This window comes from Pantherophis guttatus, chromosome 7 (genome assembly GCF_059756535.1).
Source record: "Pantherophis guttatus breed Tessera chromosome 7, ASM5975653v1, whole genome shotgun sequence".
Lineage (NCBI taxonomy): Eukaryota > Metazoa > Chordata > Lepidosauria > Squamata > Colubridae > Pantherophis > Pantherophis guttatus.
In genome coordinates this window covers 20,383,872-20,401,299 of record NC_142069.1, presented here as the reverse complement: position 1 = coordinate 20,401,299, position 17,428 = coordinate 20,383,872, and positions in this window count along the sequence as shown.

Sequence of the window (17,428 nt, the reverse complement as noted above, 5' to 3'; positions counted from 1 at the left end):
TTAAATGCTGCCGTATTTACATCTACCTTATTTCGTCTGCAAAAAGGAAAAGAAAAGAAAAGAAAGAATAAATGAAGAAAAGAGCTGCTGTTAAGCTATTTCTCTTCCACTTCCACTGTTGCTCACAAGTTAGTAGAAACTTGAGCAGGGTCTGACCCAAGGGTGATATTCAGCTGGATCGGAGCAGTTCAGGTGAACCGGATGTTAATTTTAATCTAGTTCACCGAACCAGTAGTTGCAAGGACTGGCTGATCCCACCCACCCTGCCCCTCCCCTCCCAGGAGTCTCCATGTAGCCCATTTTGGATACCAGGGAAGTGCAGGACCCTCATGGAGGCTCTGGGAAAGTGAAAAACGGGCCTACCAGAAATACCAGAAGTCTGGAAATGGGCACATTTGGGCACAAATGGAGCTCGGGGAGGCCATTTTTGCTCTCCCGGAGGCTCGAGGAAAGCTTCCAGAGTCTGGGGAGGGTGAAAAACAGGCTACCAGAAGTACTGGAAACCCAGAAGGCCTCCGGAGCCTGGGGGAGGCCATTTTTGCCCTCCTGGAGGTTCAAGGAAAGCCTCTGGAGCCTGAGGAGGGTGAAAATGTCCCCCCACCATAGGGAAGAAGCCAACTAGGCTTTCTACTGAATTAAATATTTGACCTCCCTCTCCTGTGTCTAGAATTGAAAATACACATCACACATAGCCCTCTTTCCATCTGGTCGGGGAGGGAATGATCCTGAATCAAGGGACAGGCAGACCTATGCTGCACAAATAAGACCCTGTCTTATATTTTTTTTGAACCCTGAAATAAGCACTTGGCCTTATTTTCAGGGAGGTCTTATTATTTTGGGGCACGTGGAGCAAGACGAGGATCCTCTTGCCATCTTACCTAATTTCCAGCTCTGTCTCCCTAATCCTAACCAGAGCAAATGGCGGGGACCGGCTGCACATGTGTTAAAATATTTTCGGGGAGGGCTTATTTTTTGGGGTGGGCTTATTTTTGGGGAGGACTTATTTTCGAGGGAGGGCTTATTATCCAGGGAGGTCTTATTTTCGGGGAAACACGGTAGTGAAACACCAAATACACGTTCATTGAGGTAGACATTTGCAAATAGAAGGCTGCTGGACTGATTTGATCTATAAAAGGAAAGCCAGTCAATTTTGAATCTTGTTTCTTGTATGGGTGGGATGTCTAGTTTCTTTTATGGAAGGAAAGAAAAAAAATAGTGGGAAACCATACCAAATCTTCCAGAGCAACCTTGGCACCCTCTTGCTTATTTATCTGCTGCACATTTGAATTGGCTTCATGGGTTGCCAAATGGGGTCTGACCAGATTTCTTTGACTTCCATAGCTGTTTCCAGCTTGTGGGTAAATGAAACTGGCAGACAATAGCTTCATCTATGAAACTGGCAATCAACTAAAGTCCAAAACATAGAGGGTTGGATTTCTCAATCAATGGAGGTTTTGATTAGTAATATGGATAATAAGCAGCAATTGCTTAGAGTTGCATGTCAAAAGTTTCCATAGTTGTTTGAGGAACTCTTGGAAAGTACCGTGTTTTTCCAAAAATAAGACCTCCCTGGATAATAAGCCCCCCCTCAAAAATAAGCCCTCCCCCACAAATAAGCCCTCCCAAAAAATATTTAACCGCATGTACAGCTGGTCCCTGCCATTTCCTCTCGTTAGGGTTAGGGAGACAGAGCTGGAAATCAGGTAAGATGGCAAGAGGAGCCCCGTTTTACTCCACGTGCCCCAAAATAATAAGATCTCCCCGAAAATAAGGCCAAGCACTTATTTCGGGGTTCAAAAAAAATGTAAGACAGGGTCTTATTTTCAGGGAAACACAGTATTGGAAAGTTTCCTGAAGATAACATTTTGCAGCAGTCTAGACATTTTCTTGCAAGGTGACATACTTTTCGATAGGTGCGACACTTTCCAGCTAACTCTGAGAGAGGAAGTTTGGCAGGGCAAATTGACTCTACATGCACTTGCGAAGGTCACATCTTTGTTGCAGAGCGGGACTCCTTCATTGCTCCTATTTGCCTGGGCTGTTGGAGTCCAAGGAGGCCACCAGAGGGTTGTAGAGGTGGCAAAAAGTTGTAAAATTGTCTCCTCCTGTTATTCCCTCCATGCTTCAACAACTCCAATCTGCTATCAATTAACACACAATGTTGAAAACCTTTCAAAATTCCCTGATATGACTTGTCTTGCAAATTAGACCCTCTGTTAATTAGAAAGTCCTTTCTAAAATTGGTCAGAAAGAACAAAGTCTACCTTAATGAGATCTGTAAGAAATTCCACTGGCCTGCCGGCCATGAACAGTTCACATCAAGTCATGAAATTGATCTTGTGCCTCCAATATCCGGTACACTTTTCCAGTACAACAGAGGAGCAACACAACAGTAACTGCACACAAACTTGTGGGGATACTACTGGCTGAGGTAAGACTTGACCCAAATGTTGTGCTAACTATATTATGGCACCATGCAGCTTCATTACCTGTGTATCCAGTTGCTGAAGTTGCTGCAGCTAGATAAGAGTCAATGGAATTCATGAAGACTGGACTTCAATCTCTTGTGGGAGTGTAGCAACTCCAAACTGATGATGCATTTGACCCCATCCTTGGGCACAGCCTTGTCATCTCCTACAACTCTATGAGCCTTGGTGGCACAGCAGACTAAAGTGCTGTTAAGTAACACCAGCTGCCTGCAATTACTGCAAGTTCAAATCTCACCAGGCTCAAGGTTGACTCAGCCTTCCATCCTTTCGAGGGAGGTAAAATGAGGACCCAGTTTGTGGGGGCAATAAGCTGACTTTGTATAAAAAAGAACACCGCTGGGGGGGGGGAAGCCCTACTAAGCAGGTATATACAAAAGTATGAAGGCTATTGCTTAATGCATTGTAAGTCACCCTGAGTCTCCGGAGAAGGGTGGCAAATAAATCGAACCAATAAATAAATAAATAAATAAATAAATAAATAAATAAATAAATAAACAAACAAACAAACAAACAAACAAACAAATAAATAAATAAATAAATAAATAAACAAACAAACAAACAAACAAACAAACAAACAAATAAATAAATAAATAAATAAATAAATAAACAAATAAATAAATCTCTTGGTCTGTCTCTGAATTTTTTCCTCTCCTAACCATAAGGAAGAGGGACGTGATGGCTCAGTGGCTAAGATGCTGAGCTTGTCAATTGAAAGGTTGGCAGTTCAGCAGTTCGAATCCCTACTGCCACATAACAGGGTGAGCTCCCGTTACTTGTCCCAGCTTCTGCCAAAACTAGCAGTTCGAAAGCATGTAAAAAATGCAAGTATAAAAATAGGAACCACCTTTGGTGGGAAGATAACAGCGTTCTGTGCGCCTTTGGCATTTAGTCATGCCGGCCACATGACCATGGAGATGTCTTCAGACAGCGCTGGCTCTTCACTTTGAAACGGAGATGAGCACCACCCCCTAGAGTCAGGAACGATAGCACATATGTGCAAGGGGAACCTTTAGCTTTAACCATATGGAAATTATTTGCAATTGCTTTCTTCCTGTATGATCTTTGGACTTCCGCATTCTACAACTCTGATATTTCCTGGAAGCCTCATGTCTGAGTAGTAACCAGGGTTGATGTCACTAAACTTTCAAATCCAAGCAGTGTGCTGTGGTAATAGTTGTAATACCGGAACAAGGAATTAATATAAATCAAATACAACCCAGATCTTTCTTGTCCACAGATTAAGCATCAAAGCATTGTTCAAAGTATCCAGAAGCCATTGAAATATTTTCCACTTCTGATTGTAGTTTACTATTAACATTGCTGCTATTCTTCCTCTTTGATTTTTTCAGTCCACTTTAGCATAATGAACTTGAAAGGCTTAATTTCATATCCCTTGTCCCATTAGATCGATGCCTCGGGACAGTCACTGTCTTTCATAGTATTTCTAGGTGGAAGAGGCTGCATGTAGCAAACTCAGTCAATAGGCCAGTCATTCACAGTGTAGATAGAAACAATATTTAACCTCTTGCAAATCAGCACTACCCAAAAGGCCAAGGTCAAGACCATTAATTTAAGAGATTTTTTCTGGTTAGAATGCAGTACTGCAGGCCAACTCATTGCTCACTCCAGGAGTTCGATTCTGAATGGCTCAAGGTTGACTCAACCTTCCATCCTTCCAAGGTGGGTAAAATGAGGATCCCAGATTGTTGGGGGCGATATGCCGATTCTGCAAACCAGTTAGAGAAAGCTGTAAAGCACTGTGAAGCGATATATAAGTCTAAGTGCTGTTGCTATTGCTACTACAAAATCAGAATTAAACCAAAGATTTATATAGATTGCTACTCATGCACCTGTCACTGCATAATGATACCCTCTATTTAGTCACAGTAAATTGTGGATTATTTGGGGGGTCATTTCCAAACTCTCATTTCTTGAAGCAATGCATAATAGTCAATTCTGGCCTCCATAACTTTTAATGAATGCAGCCTGCATGTGGCAGGGCTCAATGGATGAGGCTGTTTCAACTGTTGCTATTTCTCTGGGAGTCATTAGGTATACACGGATGCTTTCTGCAGCTTTTCTTACCCAGAATTATCTAAGAAAATCCAATGAGCTGTTGGAAGAATGCTAATAACTGGGCCACTTCTTGCAGTCTGGGAAAGAATCTTTGCAAAGCTGGGAGGTTGATTTTTTTTTAGTGCATCTTTGTGGTTCTAAATTATTATCAGTGGATTTTTCTGTGCCTCTTCAACTCTGTAGCATATTTTGCATGAAGCTACGTCGACATAATTGCAAATAGGCTCTTCATAACTGCCTCATTGTCCTCTCCCCTTTTCTTGCTGCGGCCACCACTTTCCACAACAGCACTGAGCAAACATACTTTAAGACAATGCATTAGAATGTATTTGATGAAATGAATGAGGAGCTGAGCCCTTTTATGTGACTTCAGGCTATGCTTCTTTCTGTTTCATATCATTATGATCCCATTAATGCTAAATGTGGGCAGGTTAGAATGACAAATCTTGGACAGCCCCTCTGAGAAACAACAGAATCTATCTAAATGTTTGAATTAATACTGTGATTACAGAACATTATAGGTTTCCCAGAAGGGGCCAAGATTTCCTCTTATAAAATCAGACATCCTGAGAACTGGATAGAACAGGAGAGGGAAGAAGCAAGAACAGTTTCCACACGTCCCCTGCTTCCAATACATCGTGTCAGTAGACACTGACAGTGAAATACTGTTCTCAGACAGATGATGGTTGGAAATAAAAAGCAGAAAGAGGGAAGGGAAGAGTAGGCAAAGGAAGGGAAGGGAAGAGAAGGCAAGGCAAAGGAAGAGAATGGAATGGAAGGAAAGGGAAGGGAAGGGAAGGGAAGGGAAGGGAAGGGAAGGGAAGGGAAGGGAAGAGAAGAGAAGAGAAGAGAAGAGAAGAGAAGAGAAGAGAAGAGAAGAGAAGGCAAAGGAAGGGAATGGAAGGGAATGGAAGGGAAGAGAAGGCAAGGCAAAGGAAGAGAAGAGAAGAGAAGAGAAGAGAAGAGAAGAGAAGGGAAGGGAAGATAAGGGAAGGGAAAGGAAGAGAAGAGAAGGGAAGCGAAGGCAAAGGAAGAGAAGAGAAGAGAAGAGAAGAGAAGAGAAGAGAAGAGAAGAGAAAAGAAAAGAAAAGAAGAGAAAGCAAGGTAAGGCAAAGGAAGGGAAGGGAAGGGAAGGGAAGGGAAGAAATGAGGCACAGAGAAGGAAAGAAGTGAATAGGAACCTAGGATAGAGAGCAGAAAAAGGTAGAAATGGCAGAGAAGAAAATGCTAGATTTGGCAAGGACATGGGCACCAGTGTCAGCCCAACCCCATATTAAGACACCAATGCCAGATAGGCCAGGATTATTATTTTTTTATTATACAGATACGTATAGTAAGAGAATCTTGCAAATCTGAATGTCTTTCCCAGTCCCACACTTCATGTTTGCATCAGTTGGGAAGGGACTTGTCTGATATATTTCCTCACTTAATTTTCTTATCCTATGATCAAGCCGATTGCTTCCTTTTCACCCCTTCTCTGTTCACCCAATCTCCTCTGTGGTGTAGCATGAGATCTTTCCAGCAGGCACTTTGTTGCAATTCTTTCAACTGGTTCAAGTGACAGAGCCGGAGCATCTGAGGACTTGCCCTTAGGCTGGGTTCACACCCATGAAAATGTAGATCGCTTGATTTAATAGGACATGTGAGCACCGCTGATTAAGCAAAGTGCAGTGTAGTGCAACATATAAACCCAGTCAGTGCAATCCCACAAAGTGGCATGTTTTGTTTCTCTTTCATGCACCACTGTCTGGTATGACATCCTGCAGGAAACATTGTGAAAAATAGGCAAAACAAATTCCAAAGGTAGCTTGTTTGGGTAGGAAATAATAACCACAGCAATAATCACAATACAGGGACATTTAAATTCTGTCGCTTTCAATGAGAAATAGCTAAATGTGGTTTGAGTCTCCCATTTAAATCAAAATGACTAAGAAAATCCCCAGGAAAAGCAAAATAAATAAATAAATAAATAGCAGCATGGTGAATGCAATGTTTGTTTCTTTTACCACGTAGCATGGAATTTCTCATTACATTTTAGTTTCTGCAGCTTCATTATTCTTATTTTAACATACTGGGCTGGGAAATCTGGATGCATGATTTGCAAACACTTATTCATTTCTGATTAGAGAAGGCTGGTGTACGAAATAAAAATAACTGTGAGTTCTTGTTTCTATGACAGTCCCCTAAGAAAGCATGATTGATTTGAAGCTCATTTTGACTTACATTAATTAATGTTTCCTCCCCATCCCCCTCGCTCTCATTCTCTCTCTTTCCTGCATCACTGGATTTCTATTTGTTTCTGCTTTGGCAATAGAAACACTGGGAAAGGAAATCCATATAGATATGCTTACTAAAGACCGAACTGCCAAATATAATATAAATACTAATCAAGGAGAGAAGCAACCTAGAACTAAGGAGAAATTTCCTGACAGTGAGAACAATTAATCAGTGGAACAACTTGCCTCCAGAAGTTGTAAATGCTCCAACTCTGGAAGTTTTAAAGAAGAGACTGGACAACCATTTGTCTGAAGTGGTGTAGGGTTTCCTGCCTGCGCAGGTGGTTGGACTAGAAGACCTCCAAGGTCCCTTCCAACTCCTATCCTATCCTATCCTATCCTATCCTATCCTATCCTATCCTATCCTATCCTATCCTATCCTATCCTATTCTATTCTATTCTATTCTATTCTAGTCAGAGTGTTTACAGCATGACTACTATTTTGAGACAACTCAGGAGCAAAATACAATGCAGAGGGGTTTGTCTTGAAGTCAGTGGTTTATATACAGGCTTCTATATACAGAGATACATAGCAATTATTATTCTTCAACTCTACACAGAGAACTACAATGCAGATACACAAGGAGAGAGAGACACCCTCTAATGGTCTCCTTTATATAGACAGCTTCTTAAAGTGGCAGTAACCTTGCTGACTCATTCTCATTTCATCATCTTGATTGACAGCCTTACAATGGCTGGTCAGCTTTAAATCTTCATTACCCTGACAATTCTATTCTATCCTATCCTATTCCTATTCCTATTCCTATTCCTATTCCTATTCCTATTCTATTCTATTCTATTCTGTTCTGTTCTGTTCTGTTCTGTTCTGTTCTGTTCTGTTCTGTTCTGTTCTGTTCTGTTCTGTTCTGTTCTAGCTAATTATGAGCTGTAGTGGGCTGAGAAACCAGGATCCACATCATAGCTAAATTTCAAACAATGATTTTTAACCAGTTCCTGCTCTTGAGCTTATCCTACCATAGAGGGTTGTTGTAAGGATAATGTGGAGAAAAGCTGAAAAGTAATTATCCTTCCCCTTCTTTGTTAATAGAAGCTAAAGAAGCAGCACTGAAATGAAGTGTAAACTGTTTAATTAGTAGTTCTCCATGTCTGCAACGTGCCTTCTCAGTGGAACTTATTTCTGATTTGTGCTAAAATGTTTTGCAGGTATTGATATAACAAAATAATACATTCTAATTATCCCTAGCTTCTGCCCTGAGGTAATTATAATTTCCAAAGCAAAGAGAAGGTAAAGAATGATACCAACTTGTCATCCTTGTTACTAGACAGGAAGACGTGACAAAACAGGATTTCATTTTCATCTGGCTGTCGTTCTCAGTCAGCATACAGTTCAAAGTTAAAACTATAAACCTACCTTAAGAGAAAACGTAATGTTGAATCCATTTCTCCCTTTCCTTTTTTTCTTCCCTACCCTCTTAATAGATACACTCCGCTCCGCTGCTCGCAACAGAATCCCTTATGCCACCAGGCTTGAAATTTTGGGCTTAAACAATTTAGAACTACGGCGCCTTTGGTCTGACCTAAATGTGGTGCACAAAATTATCTGCTACAACATCCTACCTGTCAATGACTACATCAGCTTCAACCGCAACAATACACAAGCACACAATAGATACAAACTTAAGGTAAACCACTCCAAACCTGATTGCAAAAAATATGACTTCAGCAATAGAGTGGTCAATGCCTGGAATGCACTACCTGACTCTGTGGTTTCTTCCCCAAACTCCCCAAACTCTAACCTAAGACTGTCTATTGTTGACCTCACCCCATTCCTAAGAGGTCTATAAGGGACGTGAATAAGTGCACCAACGTGCCTTCTGTCCCTGTGCTAATGTCCCCTTTTATTTGTATCCATTTCCTGTATTCATAATCATGTTTATATCTGTTGTCTAATACATGCTTGCCAAAATAAATAAATAAATAAACATAGAGATTGTAAAAGATCTAGTATGGCTTCCTAAAGCTTTAACCAGACATTTCTACAGTTTCTACTCAACCAGCCACTAACAGCAAAAGAAGAGTTTGTTTTTATCTAATCTAACAGTTTACTGTCATATACCACAGAGAAACCTATTTCAGTTCAATTAGGGAAGATAAAGGAAAATCAATACAGGTTGACAATTGGACATGAGGTCCAGTTTGTTGGCTTGTGAATTTGTTTTCTCACTTAACAAAGACAGTATGGCAGTATGTTATTGTGATTGGCTTGTTGTGGTGGTTGTTTTTAATTCTCCCTCCCCTTTAATCTGCTTTATCTCTTTATCTGAGATAAAGCCCAGAAGAATCCATATCAATACCTTATATTCAAATAAATATCCCTAAATAAGGGGAGAAATTCAGCAGGTTCTGACAGGTTTCTGGAGAAACGGTAGCTACAATTTTGAGTAGTTTGGAGAACCGGCAAATACCACCTCTGGCTGGTCTCAGAGTGGGAAGAGAATAGAGATTTTGCAGTAGCCTTCCCCTGGAGTGGGGATGGGAATGGAGATTTTGCAATATCCTTCCCCCAGGAGTGGGGAGGGAATGGAGATTTTGCAGTATCCTTTCCCTGGAGTGGGGTGGGAATGGAGATTTTGCAGTATCCTTCCCCCAAGAGTGGGGAGGGAATGGAGATTTTGCAGTATCCTTCCACTGCCACCCCTACCAAGCGACGCCCACCAAGCGATGCCATGTCCACCAAGCCATCCCCACAGAACTGGTAGTAAAAAAAATGAATTCCACCACTACCCTAAATTGAGATGCAGTTTATGACATAGAATGATTTAGAAACAATTCCTATTTGCCAGTCTTTTTCCAAATGTGACTTATAAATAGGCAAGGGATTATAACATTATCAGGAATCAATACTGACTCTTGACCCCTTTCTGATCTCTATTTAATTGTTGACTTGTTTATGTTGACCAATGACTATTTGAAAAGGAATGCTCTTAAATAAATTAATTTGCAAGTCTGGGACTATCGGGAGGGTTTGCCCTTTTCTAAGGATTAGTGTTTTAGATTTATACATTGAGAGAAACATTGCAAAGGGCAATCTTGAAATGACTTTTACAACAACCTCACCAGAACTCTTTTAGTGCCGTGGATTGCCTTTTATTTGAACTGGAGTTCACTATACTGCTCTATTCTTATATTTAGCTCCTCCCAAAAGGATAGGTAAATTTCAATCTATAACAGCCAAACACTCATGCCAAGATGATTCGTCCTTTCTCAGGTGAATGTCCCATTGAGCAAAGAACAAGCTATCAGGGGATCTCACCAGGCTCAAGGTTGACTCAGCCTTCCATCCTTTCTAAGGTAGGTAAAATGAGGACCCAGATTGTGGGGGTAATAAGCTGACTTTGTATAAAATATACAAAAAGTATGAAGGCTATTGTTAACGCATTGTAAGCCGCCCTGAGTCTCCGGAGAAGGGCGGCATATAAATCAAATCAAAAAATAATAATAATAACTTACTAGTACATGCATGTAACTATTTGAGAAAACACTCTACTGCTGTGTTTCTCAACTTCTACAGGTTAAAGGTGTGTTGACTTCAAATCCCAGAATTCCCCAGCCAGCATGAGAAGTTGCTATTCTGAGCATTGAAGTCCATACATCTATAAGCTGCTAAGGTTTAGAAATTCTGCTCTTCGGTATTATACCAATAAACATATATATATATTTGCCTGCTTTGACTATGTTAATCAGAAATTGGTGGTACCACTTGGAGGCAGGAAACACGTTGTAGTTTAATATATCATCATGTCAGGGTAGTTAAAATCCCCCATTACTATTGTGATGTGCTTCCTACATACCTTAGTTAGCTGACTATCAAAAAGTTTATCTACTTCCTCTGTTTGGTAGGGTTTCCTGCCTGAGCAGGGGGTTGGACTAGAAGACCTCCAAGGTCCCTTCCAACTCTGTTATTCTATATAAATAAACAAATGTAACAATGGTGTCCTAAATCAAAAGGGATGTTGAAATCTAGTGTAACAAAGAGAAGGACTACAGCTGATATGATTGTAGTCTTCCACTATTTGAGGGGCTGTCATAGAAACTGGGGCCTATTGACCTATTCTCTGAAGCATCTGAGGGCAGGAGAAGAAGTAACGGATAGAAACTAATCAACCTAGAACTTAATAGAAATTTCCTGACAGTGAGAACAATATGTCAATGGAATGGCTTGCCTCCATGTATTGTAGTTGTTCCATCACTGAAGGGTTTTTAAGAAGAAATTGGACAGCCATTTGTCTGGAATGGTATAGGGCAGTGGTGGGTTCCTTCCGGTTCGGTCCGGTTCGGCCGAGCCGGTAGTGGTGATGATATGACATCACAGAACCGGTTCTCCCCCCCGCCCTCCCGCCCTCCCACCCCCCCACCCACGTTATTCTTACCTTTTATTTGGTCCCACCCCCAATCTATTGCTGCCTCCTGAGTCCCAGCTGATGACTAGAGGGAAAAAAACTGTTTAAACTCTTGCCGCGGGGCTTCAAAGGGCCGTCCTACAGCTGATCAGTGTTAAAAGCAAACAAATGAGTCGGGTCGTAAGTGCGAGGACCTTCCAGAAATGACTCTGACCAGCTAGCCACACCCACCTAGTCACATGACCTCCAAGCCACACCCACAAAATAAGCCATGCCCACAGAACCGGTAGTAAAAAAAATTAGAACCCACCCCTGGTATAGGGTCCCTTCTTCTTGAGCAGATCATTGCAGTAAAAGATCTCCAAGGTCCTGTCCAACTCTGTTATTCTGTAAATCTTCACACAAAATCCAAAGGGGAAAAAACTTTCTCACCAACCATTCATGGCCCTTTTGCCCTTGGTTAGCAAAAAGTCCTCTAGACTACAGAAAGTGGAAAGGTGCTTAACAATTCAACTTACGAGCATGTTTCTCTGAATAACCCTGCTGTTATCTAGTGGGTGCTATGTAGTTCTAACCAAGAATATTGTGGCAGCAATTAAAGACTTTTCAAGTGGTGTATGCAGCCTGTGTCTGTTCTCTAATTCCACCATGAGTGATTGGGGAGGAAAGTTTATTAGCTGAAAAGATCAAAAGTGTTGCCTAATGGGAAACAGTGTCCAGAAAGATAGGCTAAAACAAAATAACAACAAACATACATGCGTGCACACAACCCCCTAGATAACTATGTTGTGCTTTCCTGATAATGAGAAAAATAGAGCATAAGTCTAGACTCCATGAAAATACTGAAGGAACTGCCAATTTAACTTTGTTATTTTAATGGCTTGGAGTTTGAGCAGACAGCTTTACTATATTGATACTTTGGCACGGCAGAGATACATTTTTCTATTTAGTTTCCTTAATGGCTTACAAATTAATTGAGTTTTAGGAGAGCCTAGCCATTTTTCAGGGATCAAATGTATTAAAAATACCAAAACAGAAGAGCCTTGGTGGCGCAGCAGACTAAAGTGCTGTTAAGTAACACCAGCTGCCTGCAATTACTGCAAGTTCAAATCTCACCAGGCTCAAGGTTGACTCAGCCTTCCATCCTTTCGAGGTAGGTAAAATGAGGACCCGGATTGTGGGGGCAATAAGGTGACTTTGTATAAAAAAGAACACCGTTTTTTTTTGGGGGGGGGCAAAAGCCCTACTAAGCAGGTATATACAAAAGTATGAAGGCTATTGCTTAACGCATTGTAAGCCGCCCTGAGTCTCCGGAGAAGGGCGGCATATAAATCGAACCAATAAATACATAAATAAAATAAAACAGTGTTCCCACTGTTGGTTGACAGTTGGAGTTGAGAAGACTAAAAGGGTCTCTGGTCAGAAGGTTGACCTAATGATATTGCTGGCAATCCAGCCTGGACTTCCCAGGATATCATGAATTGGTTATCTCTTGTTGAACCACCCACTCCAGTTGCTGTCAGCCAGGCTGCTGGTGTTTGGATTCCCTGGGATACTTTGGTCTGGAGGAAAAAGATCTGAAGTAGCCCCATGAAGGTGAGTGGAGTGATTTGGTGTGGGGCAAGCAATGTCAGCCTGTAAGGTGGTTTGGGGCATCAGGAGATCTACAGCACCATTGAGGAGTTTTTGGGTAGACTCGGGACAGAAGACTGGACAGCAGCCCATTGATTTCTCTCTACTGGACCCAGAGAATAACACTCAGCTACCGACTTGCCTTTCTGTCAGGCTTTGTTTGCCTACCAATTGGGAGAGGTTTGATGGCATGTGTTAGAGAGCTTGTCATAGTGGCTTAATCCTCACCTATAGACAGCTGAGTGGCAATTGACAGGTGTGGCCATGTGACTGAAAAAGCAGATTGAATAATCACATTGAGAGAAAGGCTACTATTTCTAGAAGGAAAATGTAGAATGTATTCCTGAAATGCTGATAAGTCTCTAGAAATTAGGAGTGGGAGAACATCCCTGATTCCCCCTCTTTTCTCTGAAGTACAATATTTCTGTGTGCATCAGGAAGGGCAGCTTTTCAGGAGACATTTAATTTACCAAGTGATTTGAGGAATACTGATGTTATCTCTGAATGGTGATGTATGGAAGCAGAAACTGATGTCTGTTCCCAGCAGATGGTGTGATTCTCCTTGGTCCCATTGCAGCCCCGATTTACAGCTCTTGGAAAAATAAGTCTAGCTTTTATTTGTTATGGAACACAAGGTCTTGTTCCACTTGCACCATTTGTTTTTTGCTTGCTCCACTACCTCAAGAGAGCAAAAGTAGCATCTCAAGCTATGGCAGATAGACTTTCCTCATTTTATTTGCATGCTCTTAAGGTCACCAGGGTTGCTTCTTGATGTGGGTGAAGAAGGAGAGTGCAAACGTTGGCTTGAAACTCAACATTAAGAAAACTAAGATCATGGTAACCAGCCCTCTCAATTCCTGGCAAATAGATGGGGAAGAAATGGAGGTAGTGACAGATTTTATTTTCCTGGGCTCCAAAATAACCACAGATGGGGACGCTTGCTCCTGGGAAGGAAAGCTATGGCAAATCTAGACAGCATTCTAAAAAGCAGAGACATTACCCTGCCAACAAAAGTGCATATAGTCAAGGCTATGGTTTTCCCAGTTGCAATATATGGCTGTGAAAGTTGGACCATAAGAAAGGCTGAGCGCCAAAGTATTGAGGCCTTTGAACTATGGTGCTGGAGAAGACTCCTACGAGTCCCTTGGACTGCAAGGCGATCAAACCGGTCAGTCCTAGAGGAGATCAACCCTGACTGTTCTTTAGAAGGCCAGATTCTGAAGATGAAATTCAAATACTTTGGCCACCTAATGAGAAGGAAGGACTCACTGGAGAAGAGCCTAATGCTGGGAAAGATTGAGGGAAAAAGAAGAACGGGACGACAGAGAACGAGGTGGCTGGTTGGAGTCACTAAAGCAGTAGGCGTGAGTTTAAATGGACTCCAGAGGATGGTAGAGGACAGGAAGGCCTGGAGGAATGTTGTCCATGGGGTTGCGATGGGTTGGACACAACTTCGCAACTAACAGCAACTACAACAGGGTGACCAGAACTGAAATTACAAAAAATTACAAAAATATGGAAATCACTAGGTGGCAGAAAAGGGGTACAGAACTTTCTTACTAACTAATGGCTGTTTGGAATATGGTACCCCACCCAAAAGAGACCTATGAAAACTTTTTAAAACAGGCTGAGCTTTTATGAAAGACATGGTTATGAATTTAGGCTGATTCTTCCAAAGCCATGGTTTATCTAAAAATAAGTGCCTCCTACATTTCCTTACTTTTAGAGGTTTTTTTAAAAAAAATAATTGATTTAAAGGAGAGATTGATTTGATACCAAAAGAAGGAGTGGCTTTTTAAGGCTATATGGATTTTATTATTTATGGTTAAACACCTGGTACACTAGATGCTTAGTTTGAATTTGGCATTTTTGTCCACCTATCAAGTCCTTCTCGTGGACCTGGGATATTATTATGTACATCACATTATTACTGTACATGCAACATTGTAAAATCACAACTGCCAGTTCTTTAGCCTCATAAACATTTGAGTTCTTTACAAGAACCTTGGATGCCATAATGTATTGGCTTAGTGTATAAGTGGCTTCAAGCAGTGTGTTCTTTTGCAATTGACAGATGGAAATTTTGTCAGTGTGCAGATTGTCATAGTGCCAGCCAAGATTTTTTGGGTATGGCATCTAGTGGGACCACTACAGCCGGTTTATTCCAAAATCTTTGAAGTTTGATTTTCAGATTTTGATGTATTGTGAACTCCTCCAATTCTTTGTCTCCTGTTCTACTATCCCCTGGAATTGCCACATCAATTATCCATGTTTTTTTTTTTCTTTTCAATCATAATTAAAATCTGGTATGTTATAAGTCAAGACTTTATCAGTTTGCATTTAATATTTTAACCTGCTCATTCCTTACTACTTTTCCAATTATATGTTTCCAGCAATTTTTTCATTACTGGGACATCATAATTTTTACAGATGTTCTAGTGAATCATTGTGGCTACTCAGTGGTAAAATCCAAATTTTTTTACTACCGGTTCTGTGGGCATGGTTTGGTGGGTGTGGTGTGGCTTGGTGGGCGTGGCTGGGTGGACATGGCAGGGGAAGGATACTGCAAAATCCCCATTCCCTCCCCACTCCTGGGGGAAGGATATTGCAAAATCTCCATTCTCACCCCACTCTGGGGCCAGCCAGAGGTGGTATTTGCCGGTTCTCCGAACTGCTCAAAATTTCCGCTACCAGTTCTCCAGAACCTGTCAGAACCTGCTGGATTTCACCCCTGTGGCTACTATATTATGTCATTGTTTGTGCAATCTTCTTGCATAAGCTGAGTATACAATCTACTGTTTTTTCTTCTTTGTAAAATCCCCACTTTGAATCATTTATTTATTTATTTATTTATATTCTGGCCATGCATGCATTATTTCAGATAGCTTTCTCTTTGGTGGCCAAAAATTAAGTGTCAGATTTTTTTTAAAAAAATATTCTAGCAGTACGACACTGGCAGGTTTTATCTTTATCCACCTTCCCCTTGAACTTTTATAGAAATGGACTGAGTAATATTTTTCCCTGCCAGCATTCTGTTCATTTTTTTTATATCATTTTACTATTCATGCTTTGTTTCCTGCATATTCAATCACTTCCAGTTTCTAACTTACATCAGTTCTTGTTCTTGGCTATCTTTTACATAATCAGCCATTCATGCTTTACTTCTTCAAACAATTTGGTTGACTTGAAGAAAACCTCTGCCTCCATTTCTGTGAGGCAAGAATAATATCACTATGGTGATATAATTCATAGTTTATTATTTTTATTTCAATTTTCTTATTATCATTTGTTATGATAAAGTAGGAATGAGCAAATTTGGGGAAACTTTAAAGCCAAATTTAATACTGGGAGGCTGAGAAGAGGTGAAGATACAAGGTGGACAGGAAAGGCTTAGATTTTCCCTAATTTTTCCAATGTATTTTTTAAATAAAATATTTTTTAAAAAAACCCTAATTTGTTCTTCCTTCCCAGTAAAGCAGCTAATAGTAGAAAACAACTCCAAACAGCTAAAATTGAGTAAAACTATTGAAGTCAGCTGTTAATAATTGATTAGTATAAATCTGAGTTCTCCAACTTCATGCATGATCCTTCTAAAATAATGAGTTTAAATGAATGTTCTCATTGGGGCTAGGGTTGGGCAGGAAAGAGGCAACTAAATATATATTTTAATGATATATTAATCTATATAGCAAATGCAATATTTTTTCATTGGACATAAATCATAAACAAGCACAAGAGAAAGCTTGTTTCATTTTCCGTAATTCCTGAAAACTGGGGTTCATTTCTGTGACAGCCACTTTGATCTCTCATTCTTTGTTTATCTTGGATCAAGATTTCCAGCAACTGTAGAAAATTCTGTCTTTGTTATTGCCTTGCCCAGAAAGAACAGGCAGGAGCTCTGTTTGCAATCCTGCTTTATATACACAAGCCAAAACTGTATGTGATTCTCCCCAACATATTTGCCCAGAATTTATTCACATTTTGAGAACACCTAATGTAAGCCTGGGACATGGTGGCTCAGTGGCTAAGATGCTAAGCTTGTCGATCGAAAGGTCGGCAGTTCAGCAGTTCGAATCCCTAGTGCCGTGTAACAGGGTGAGCTCCCATTACTTGTCCCAGCTTCTGCCAACCTAGTAGTTCGAAAGCATGTAAAAATGCAAATAGAAAAATAGGGACCACCTTTGGTGGGAAGATAACAGTGTTCCGTGCGTCTTTGGCATTTAGTCATGCTGGCCACATGACCACAGAGACTTCTTTGGACAGCGGTGGCTCTTCGGCTTTGAAATGGAGATGAGGACCAGACCCTAAAGTCAGGAACGACTAGCACATATGTGCAAGGGGAACCTTTACCTTTTAATGGAGGCCTTAAACTGAAAGTTGTAAGCCTCTGTTTTATATTATTATTATTATTATTATTATTATTATTATTATTATTATTATTATTATTATTATTATTATTATTACCTGACCCTATAGCCTATAAACTTTATAACTAATAAAACTTTTACTCTTACTTTATTTTTATTGATTAGCCCATGGGGCCATATCAAAGTGCAAAGTTCCAGAAACAAATCATTACTAAAATTTAATAAAA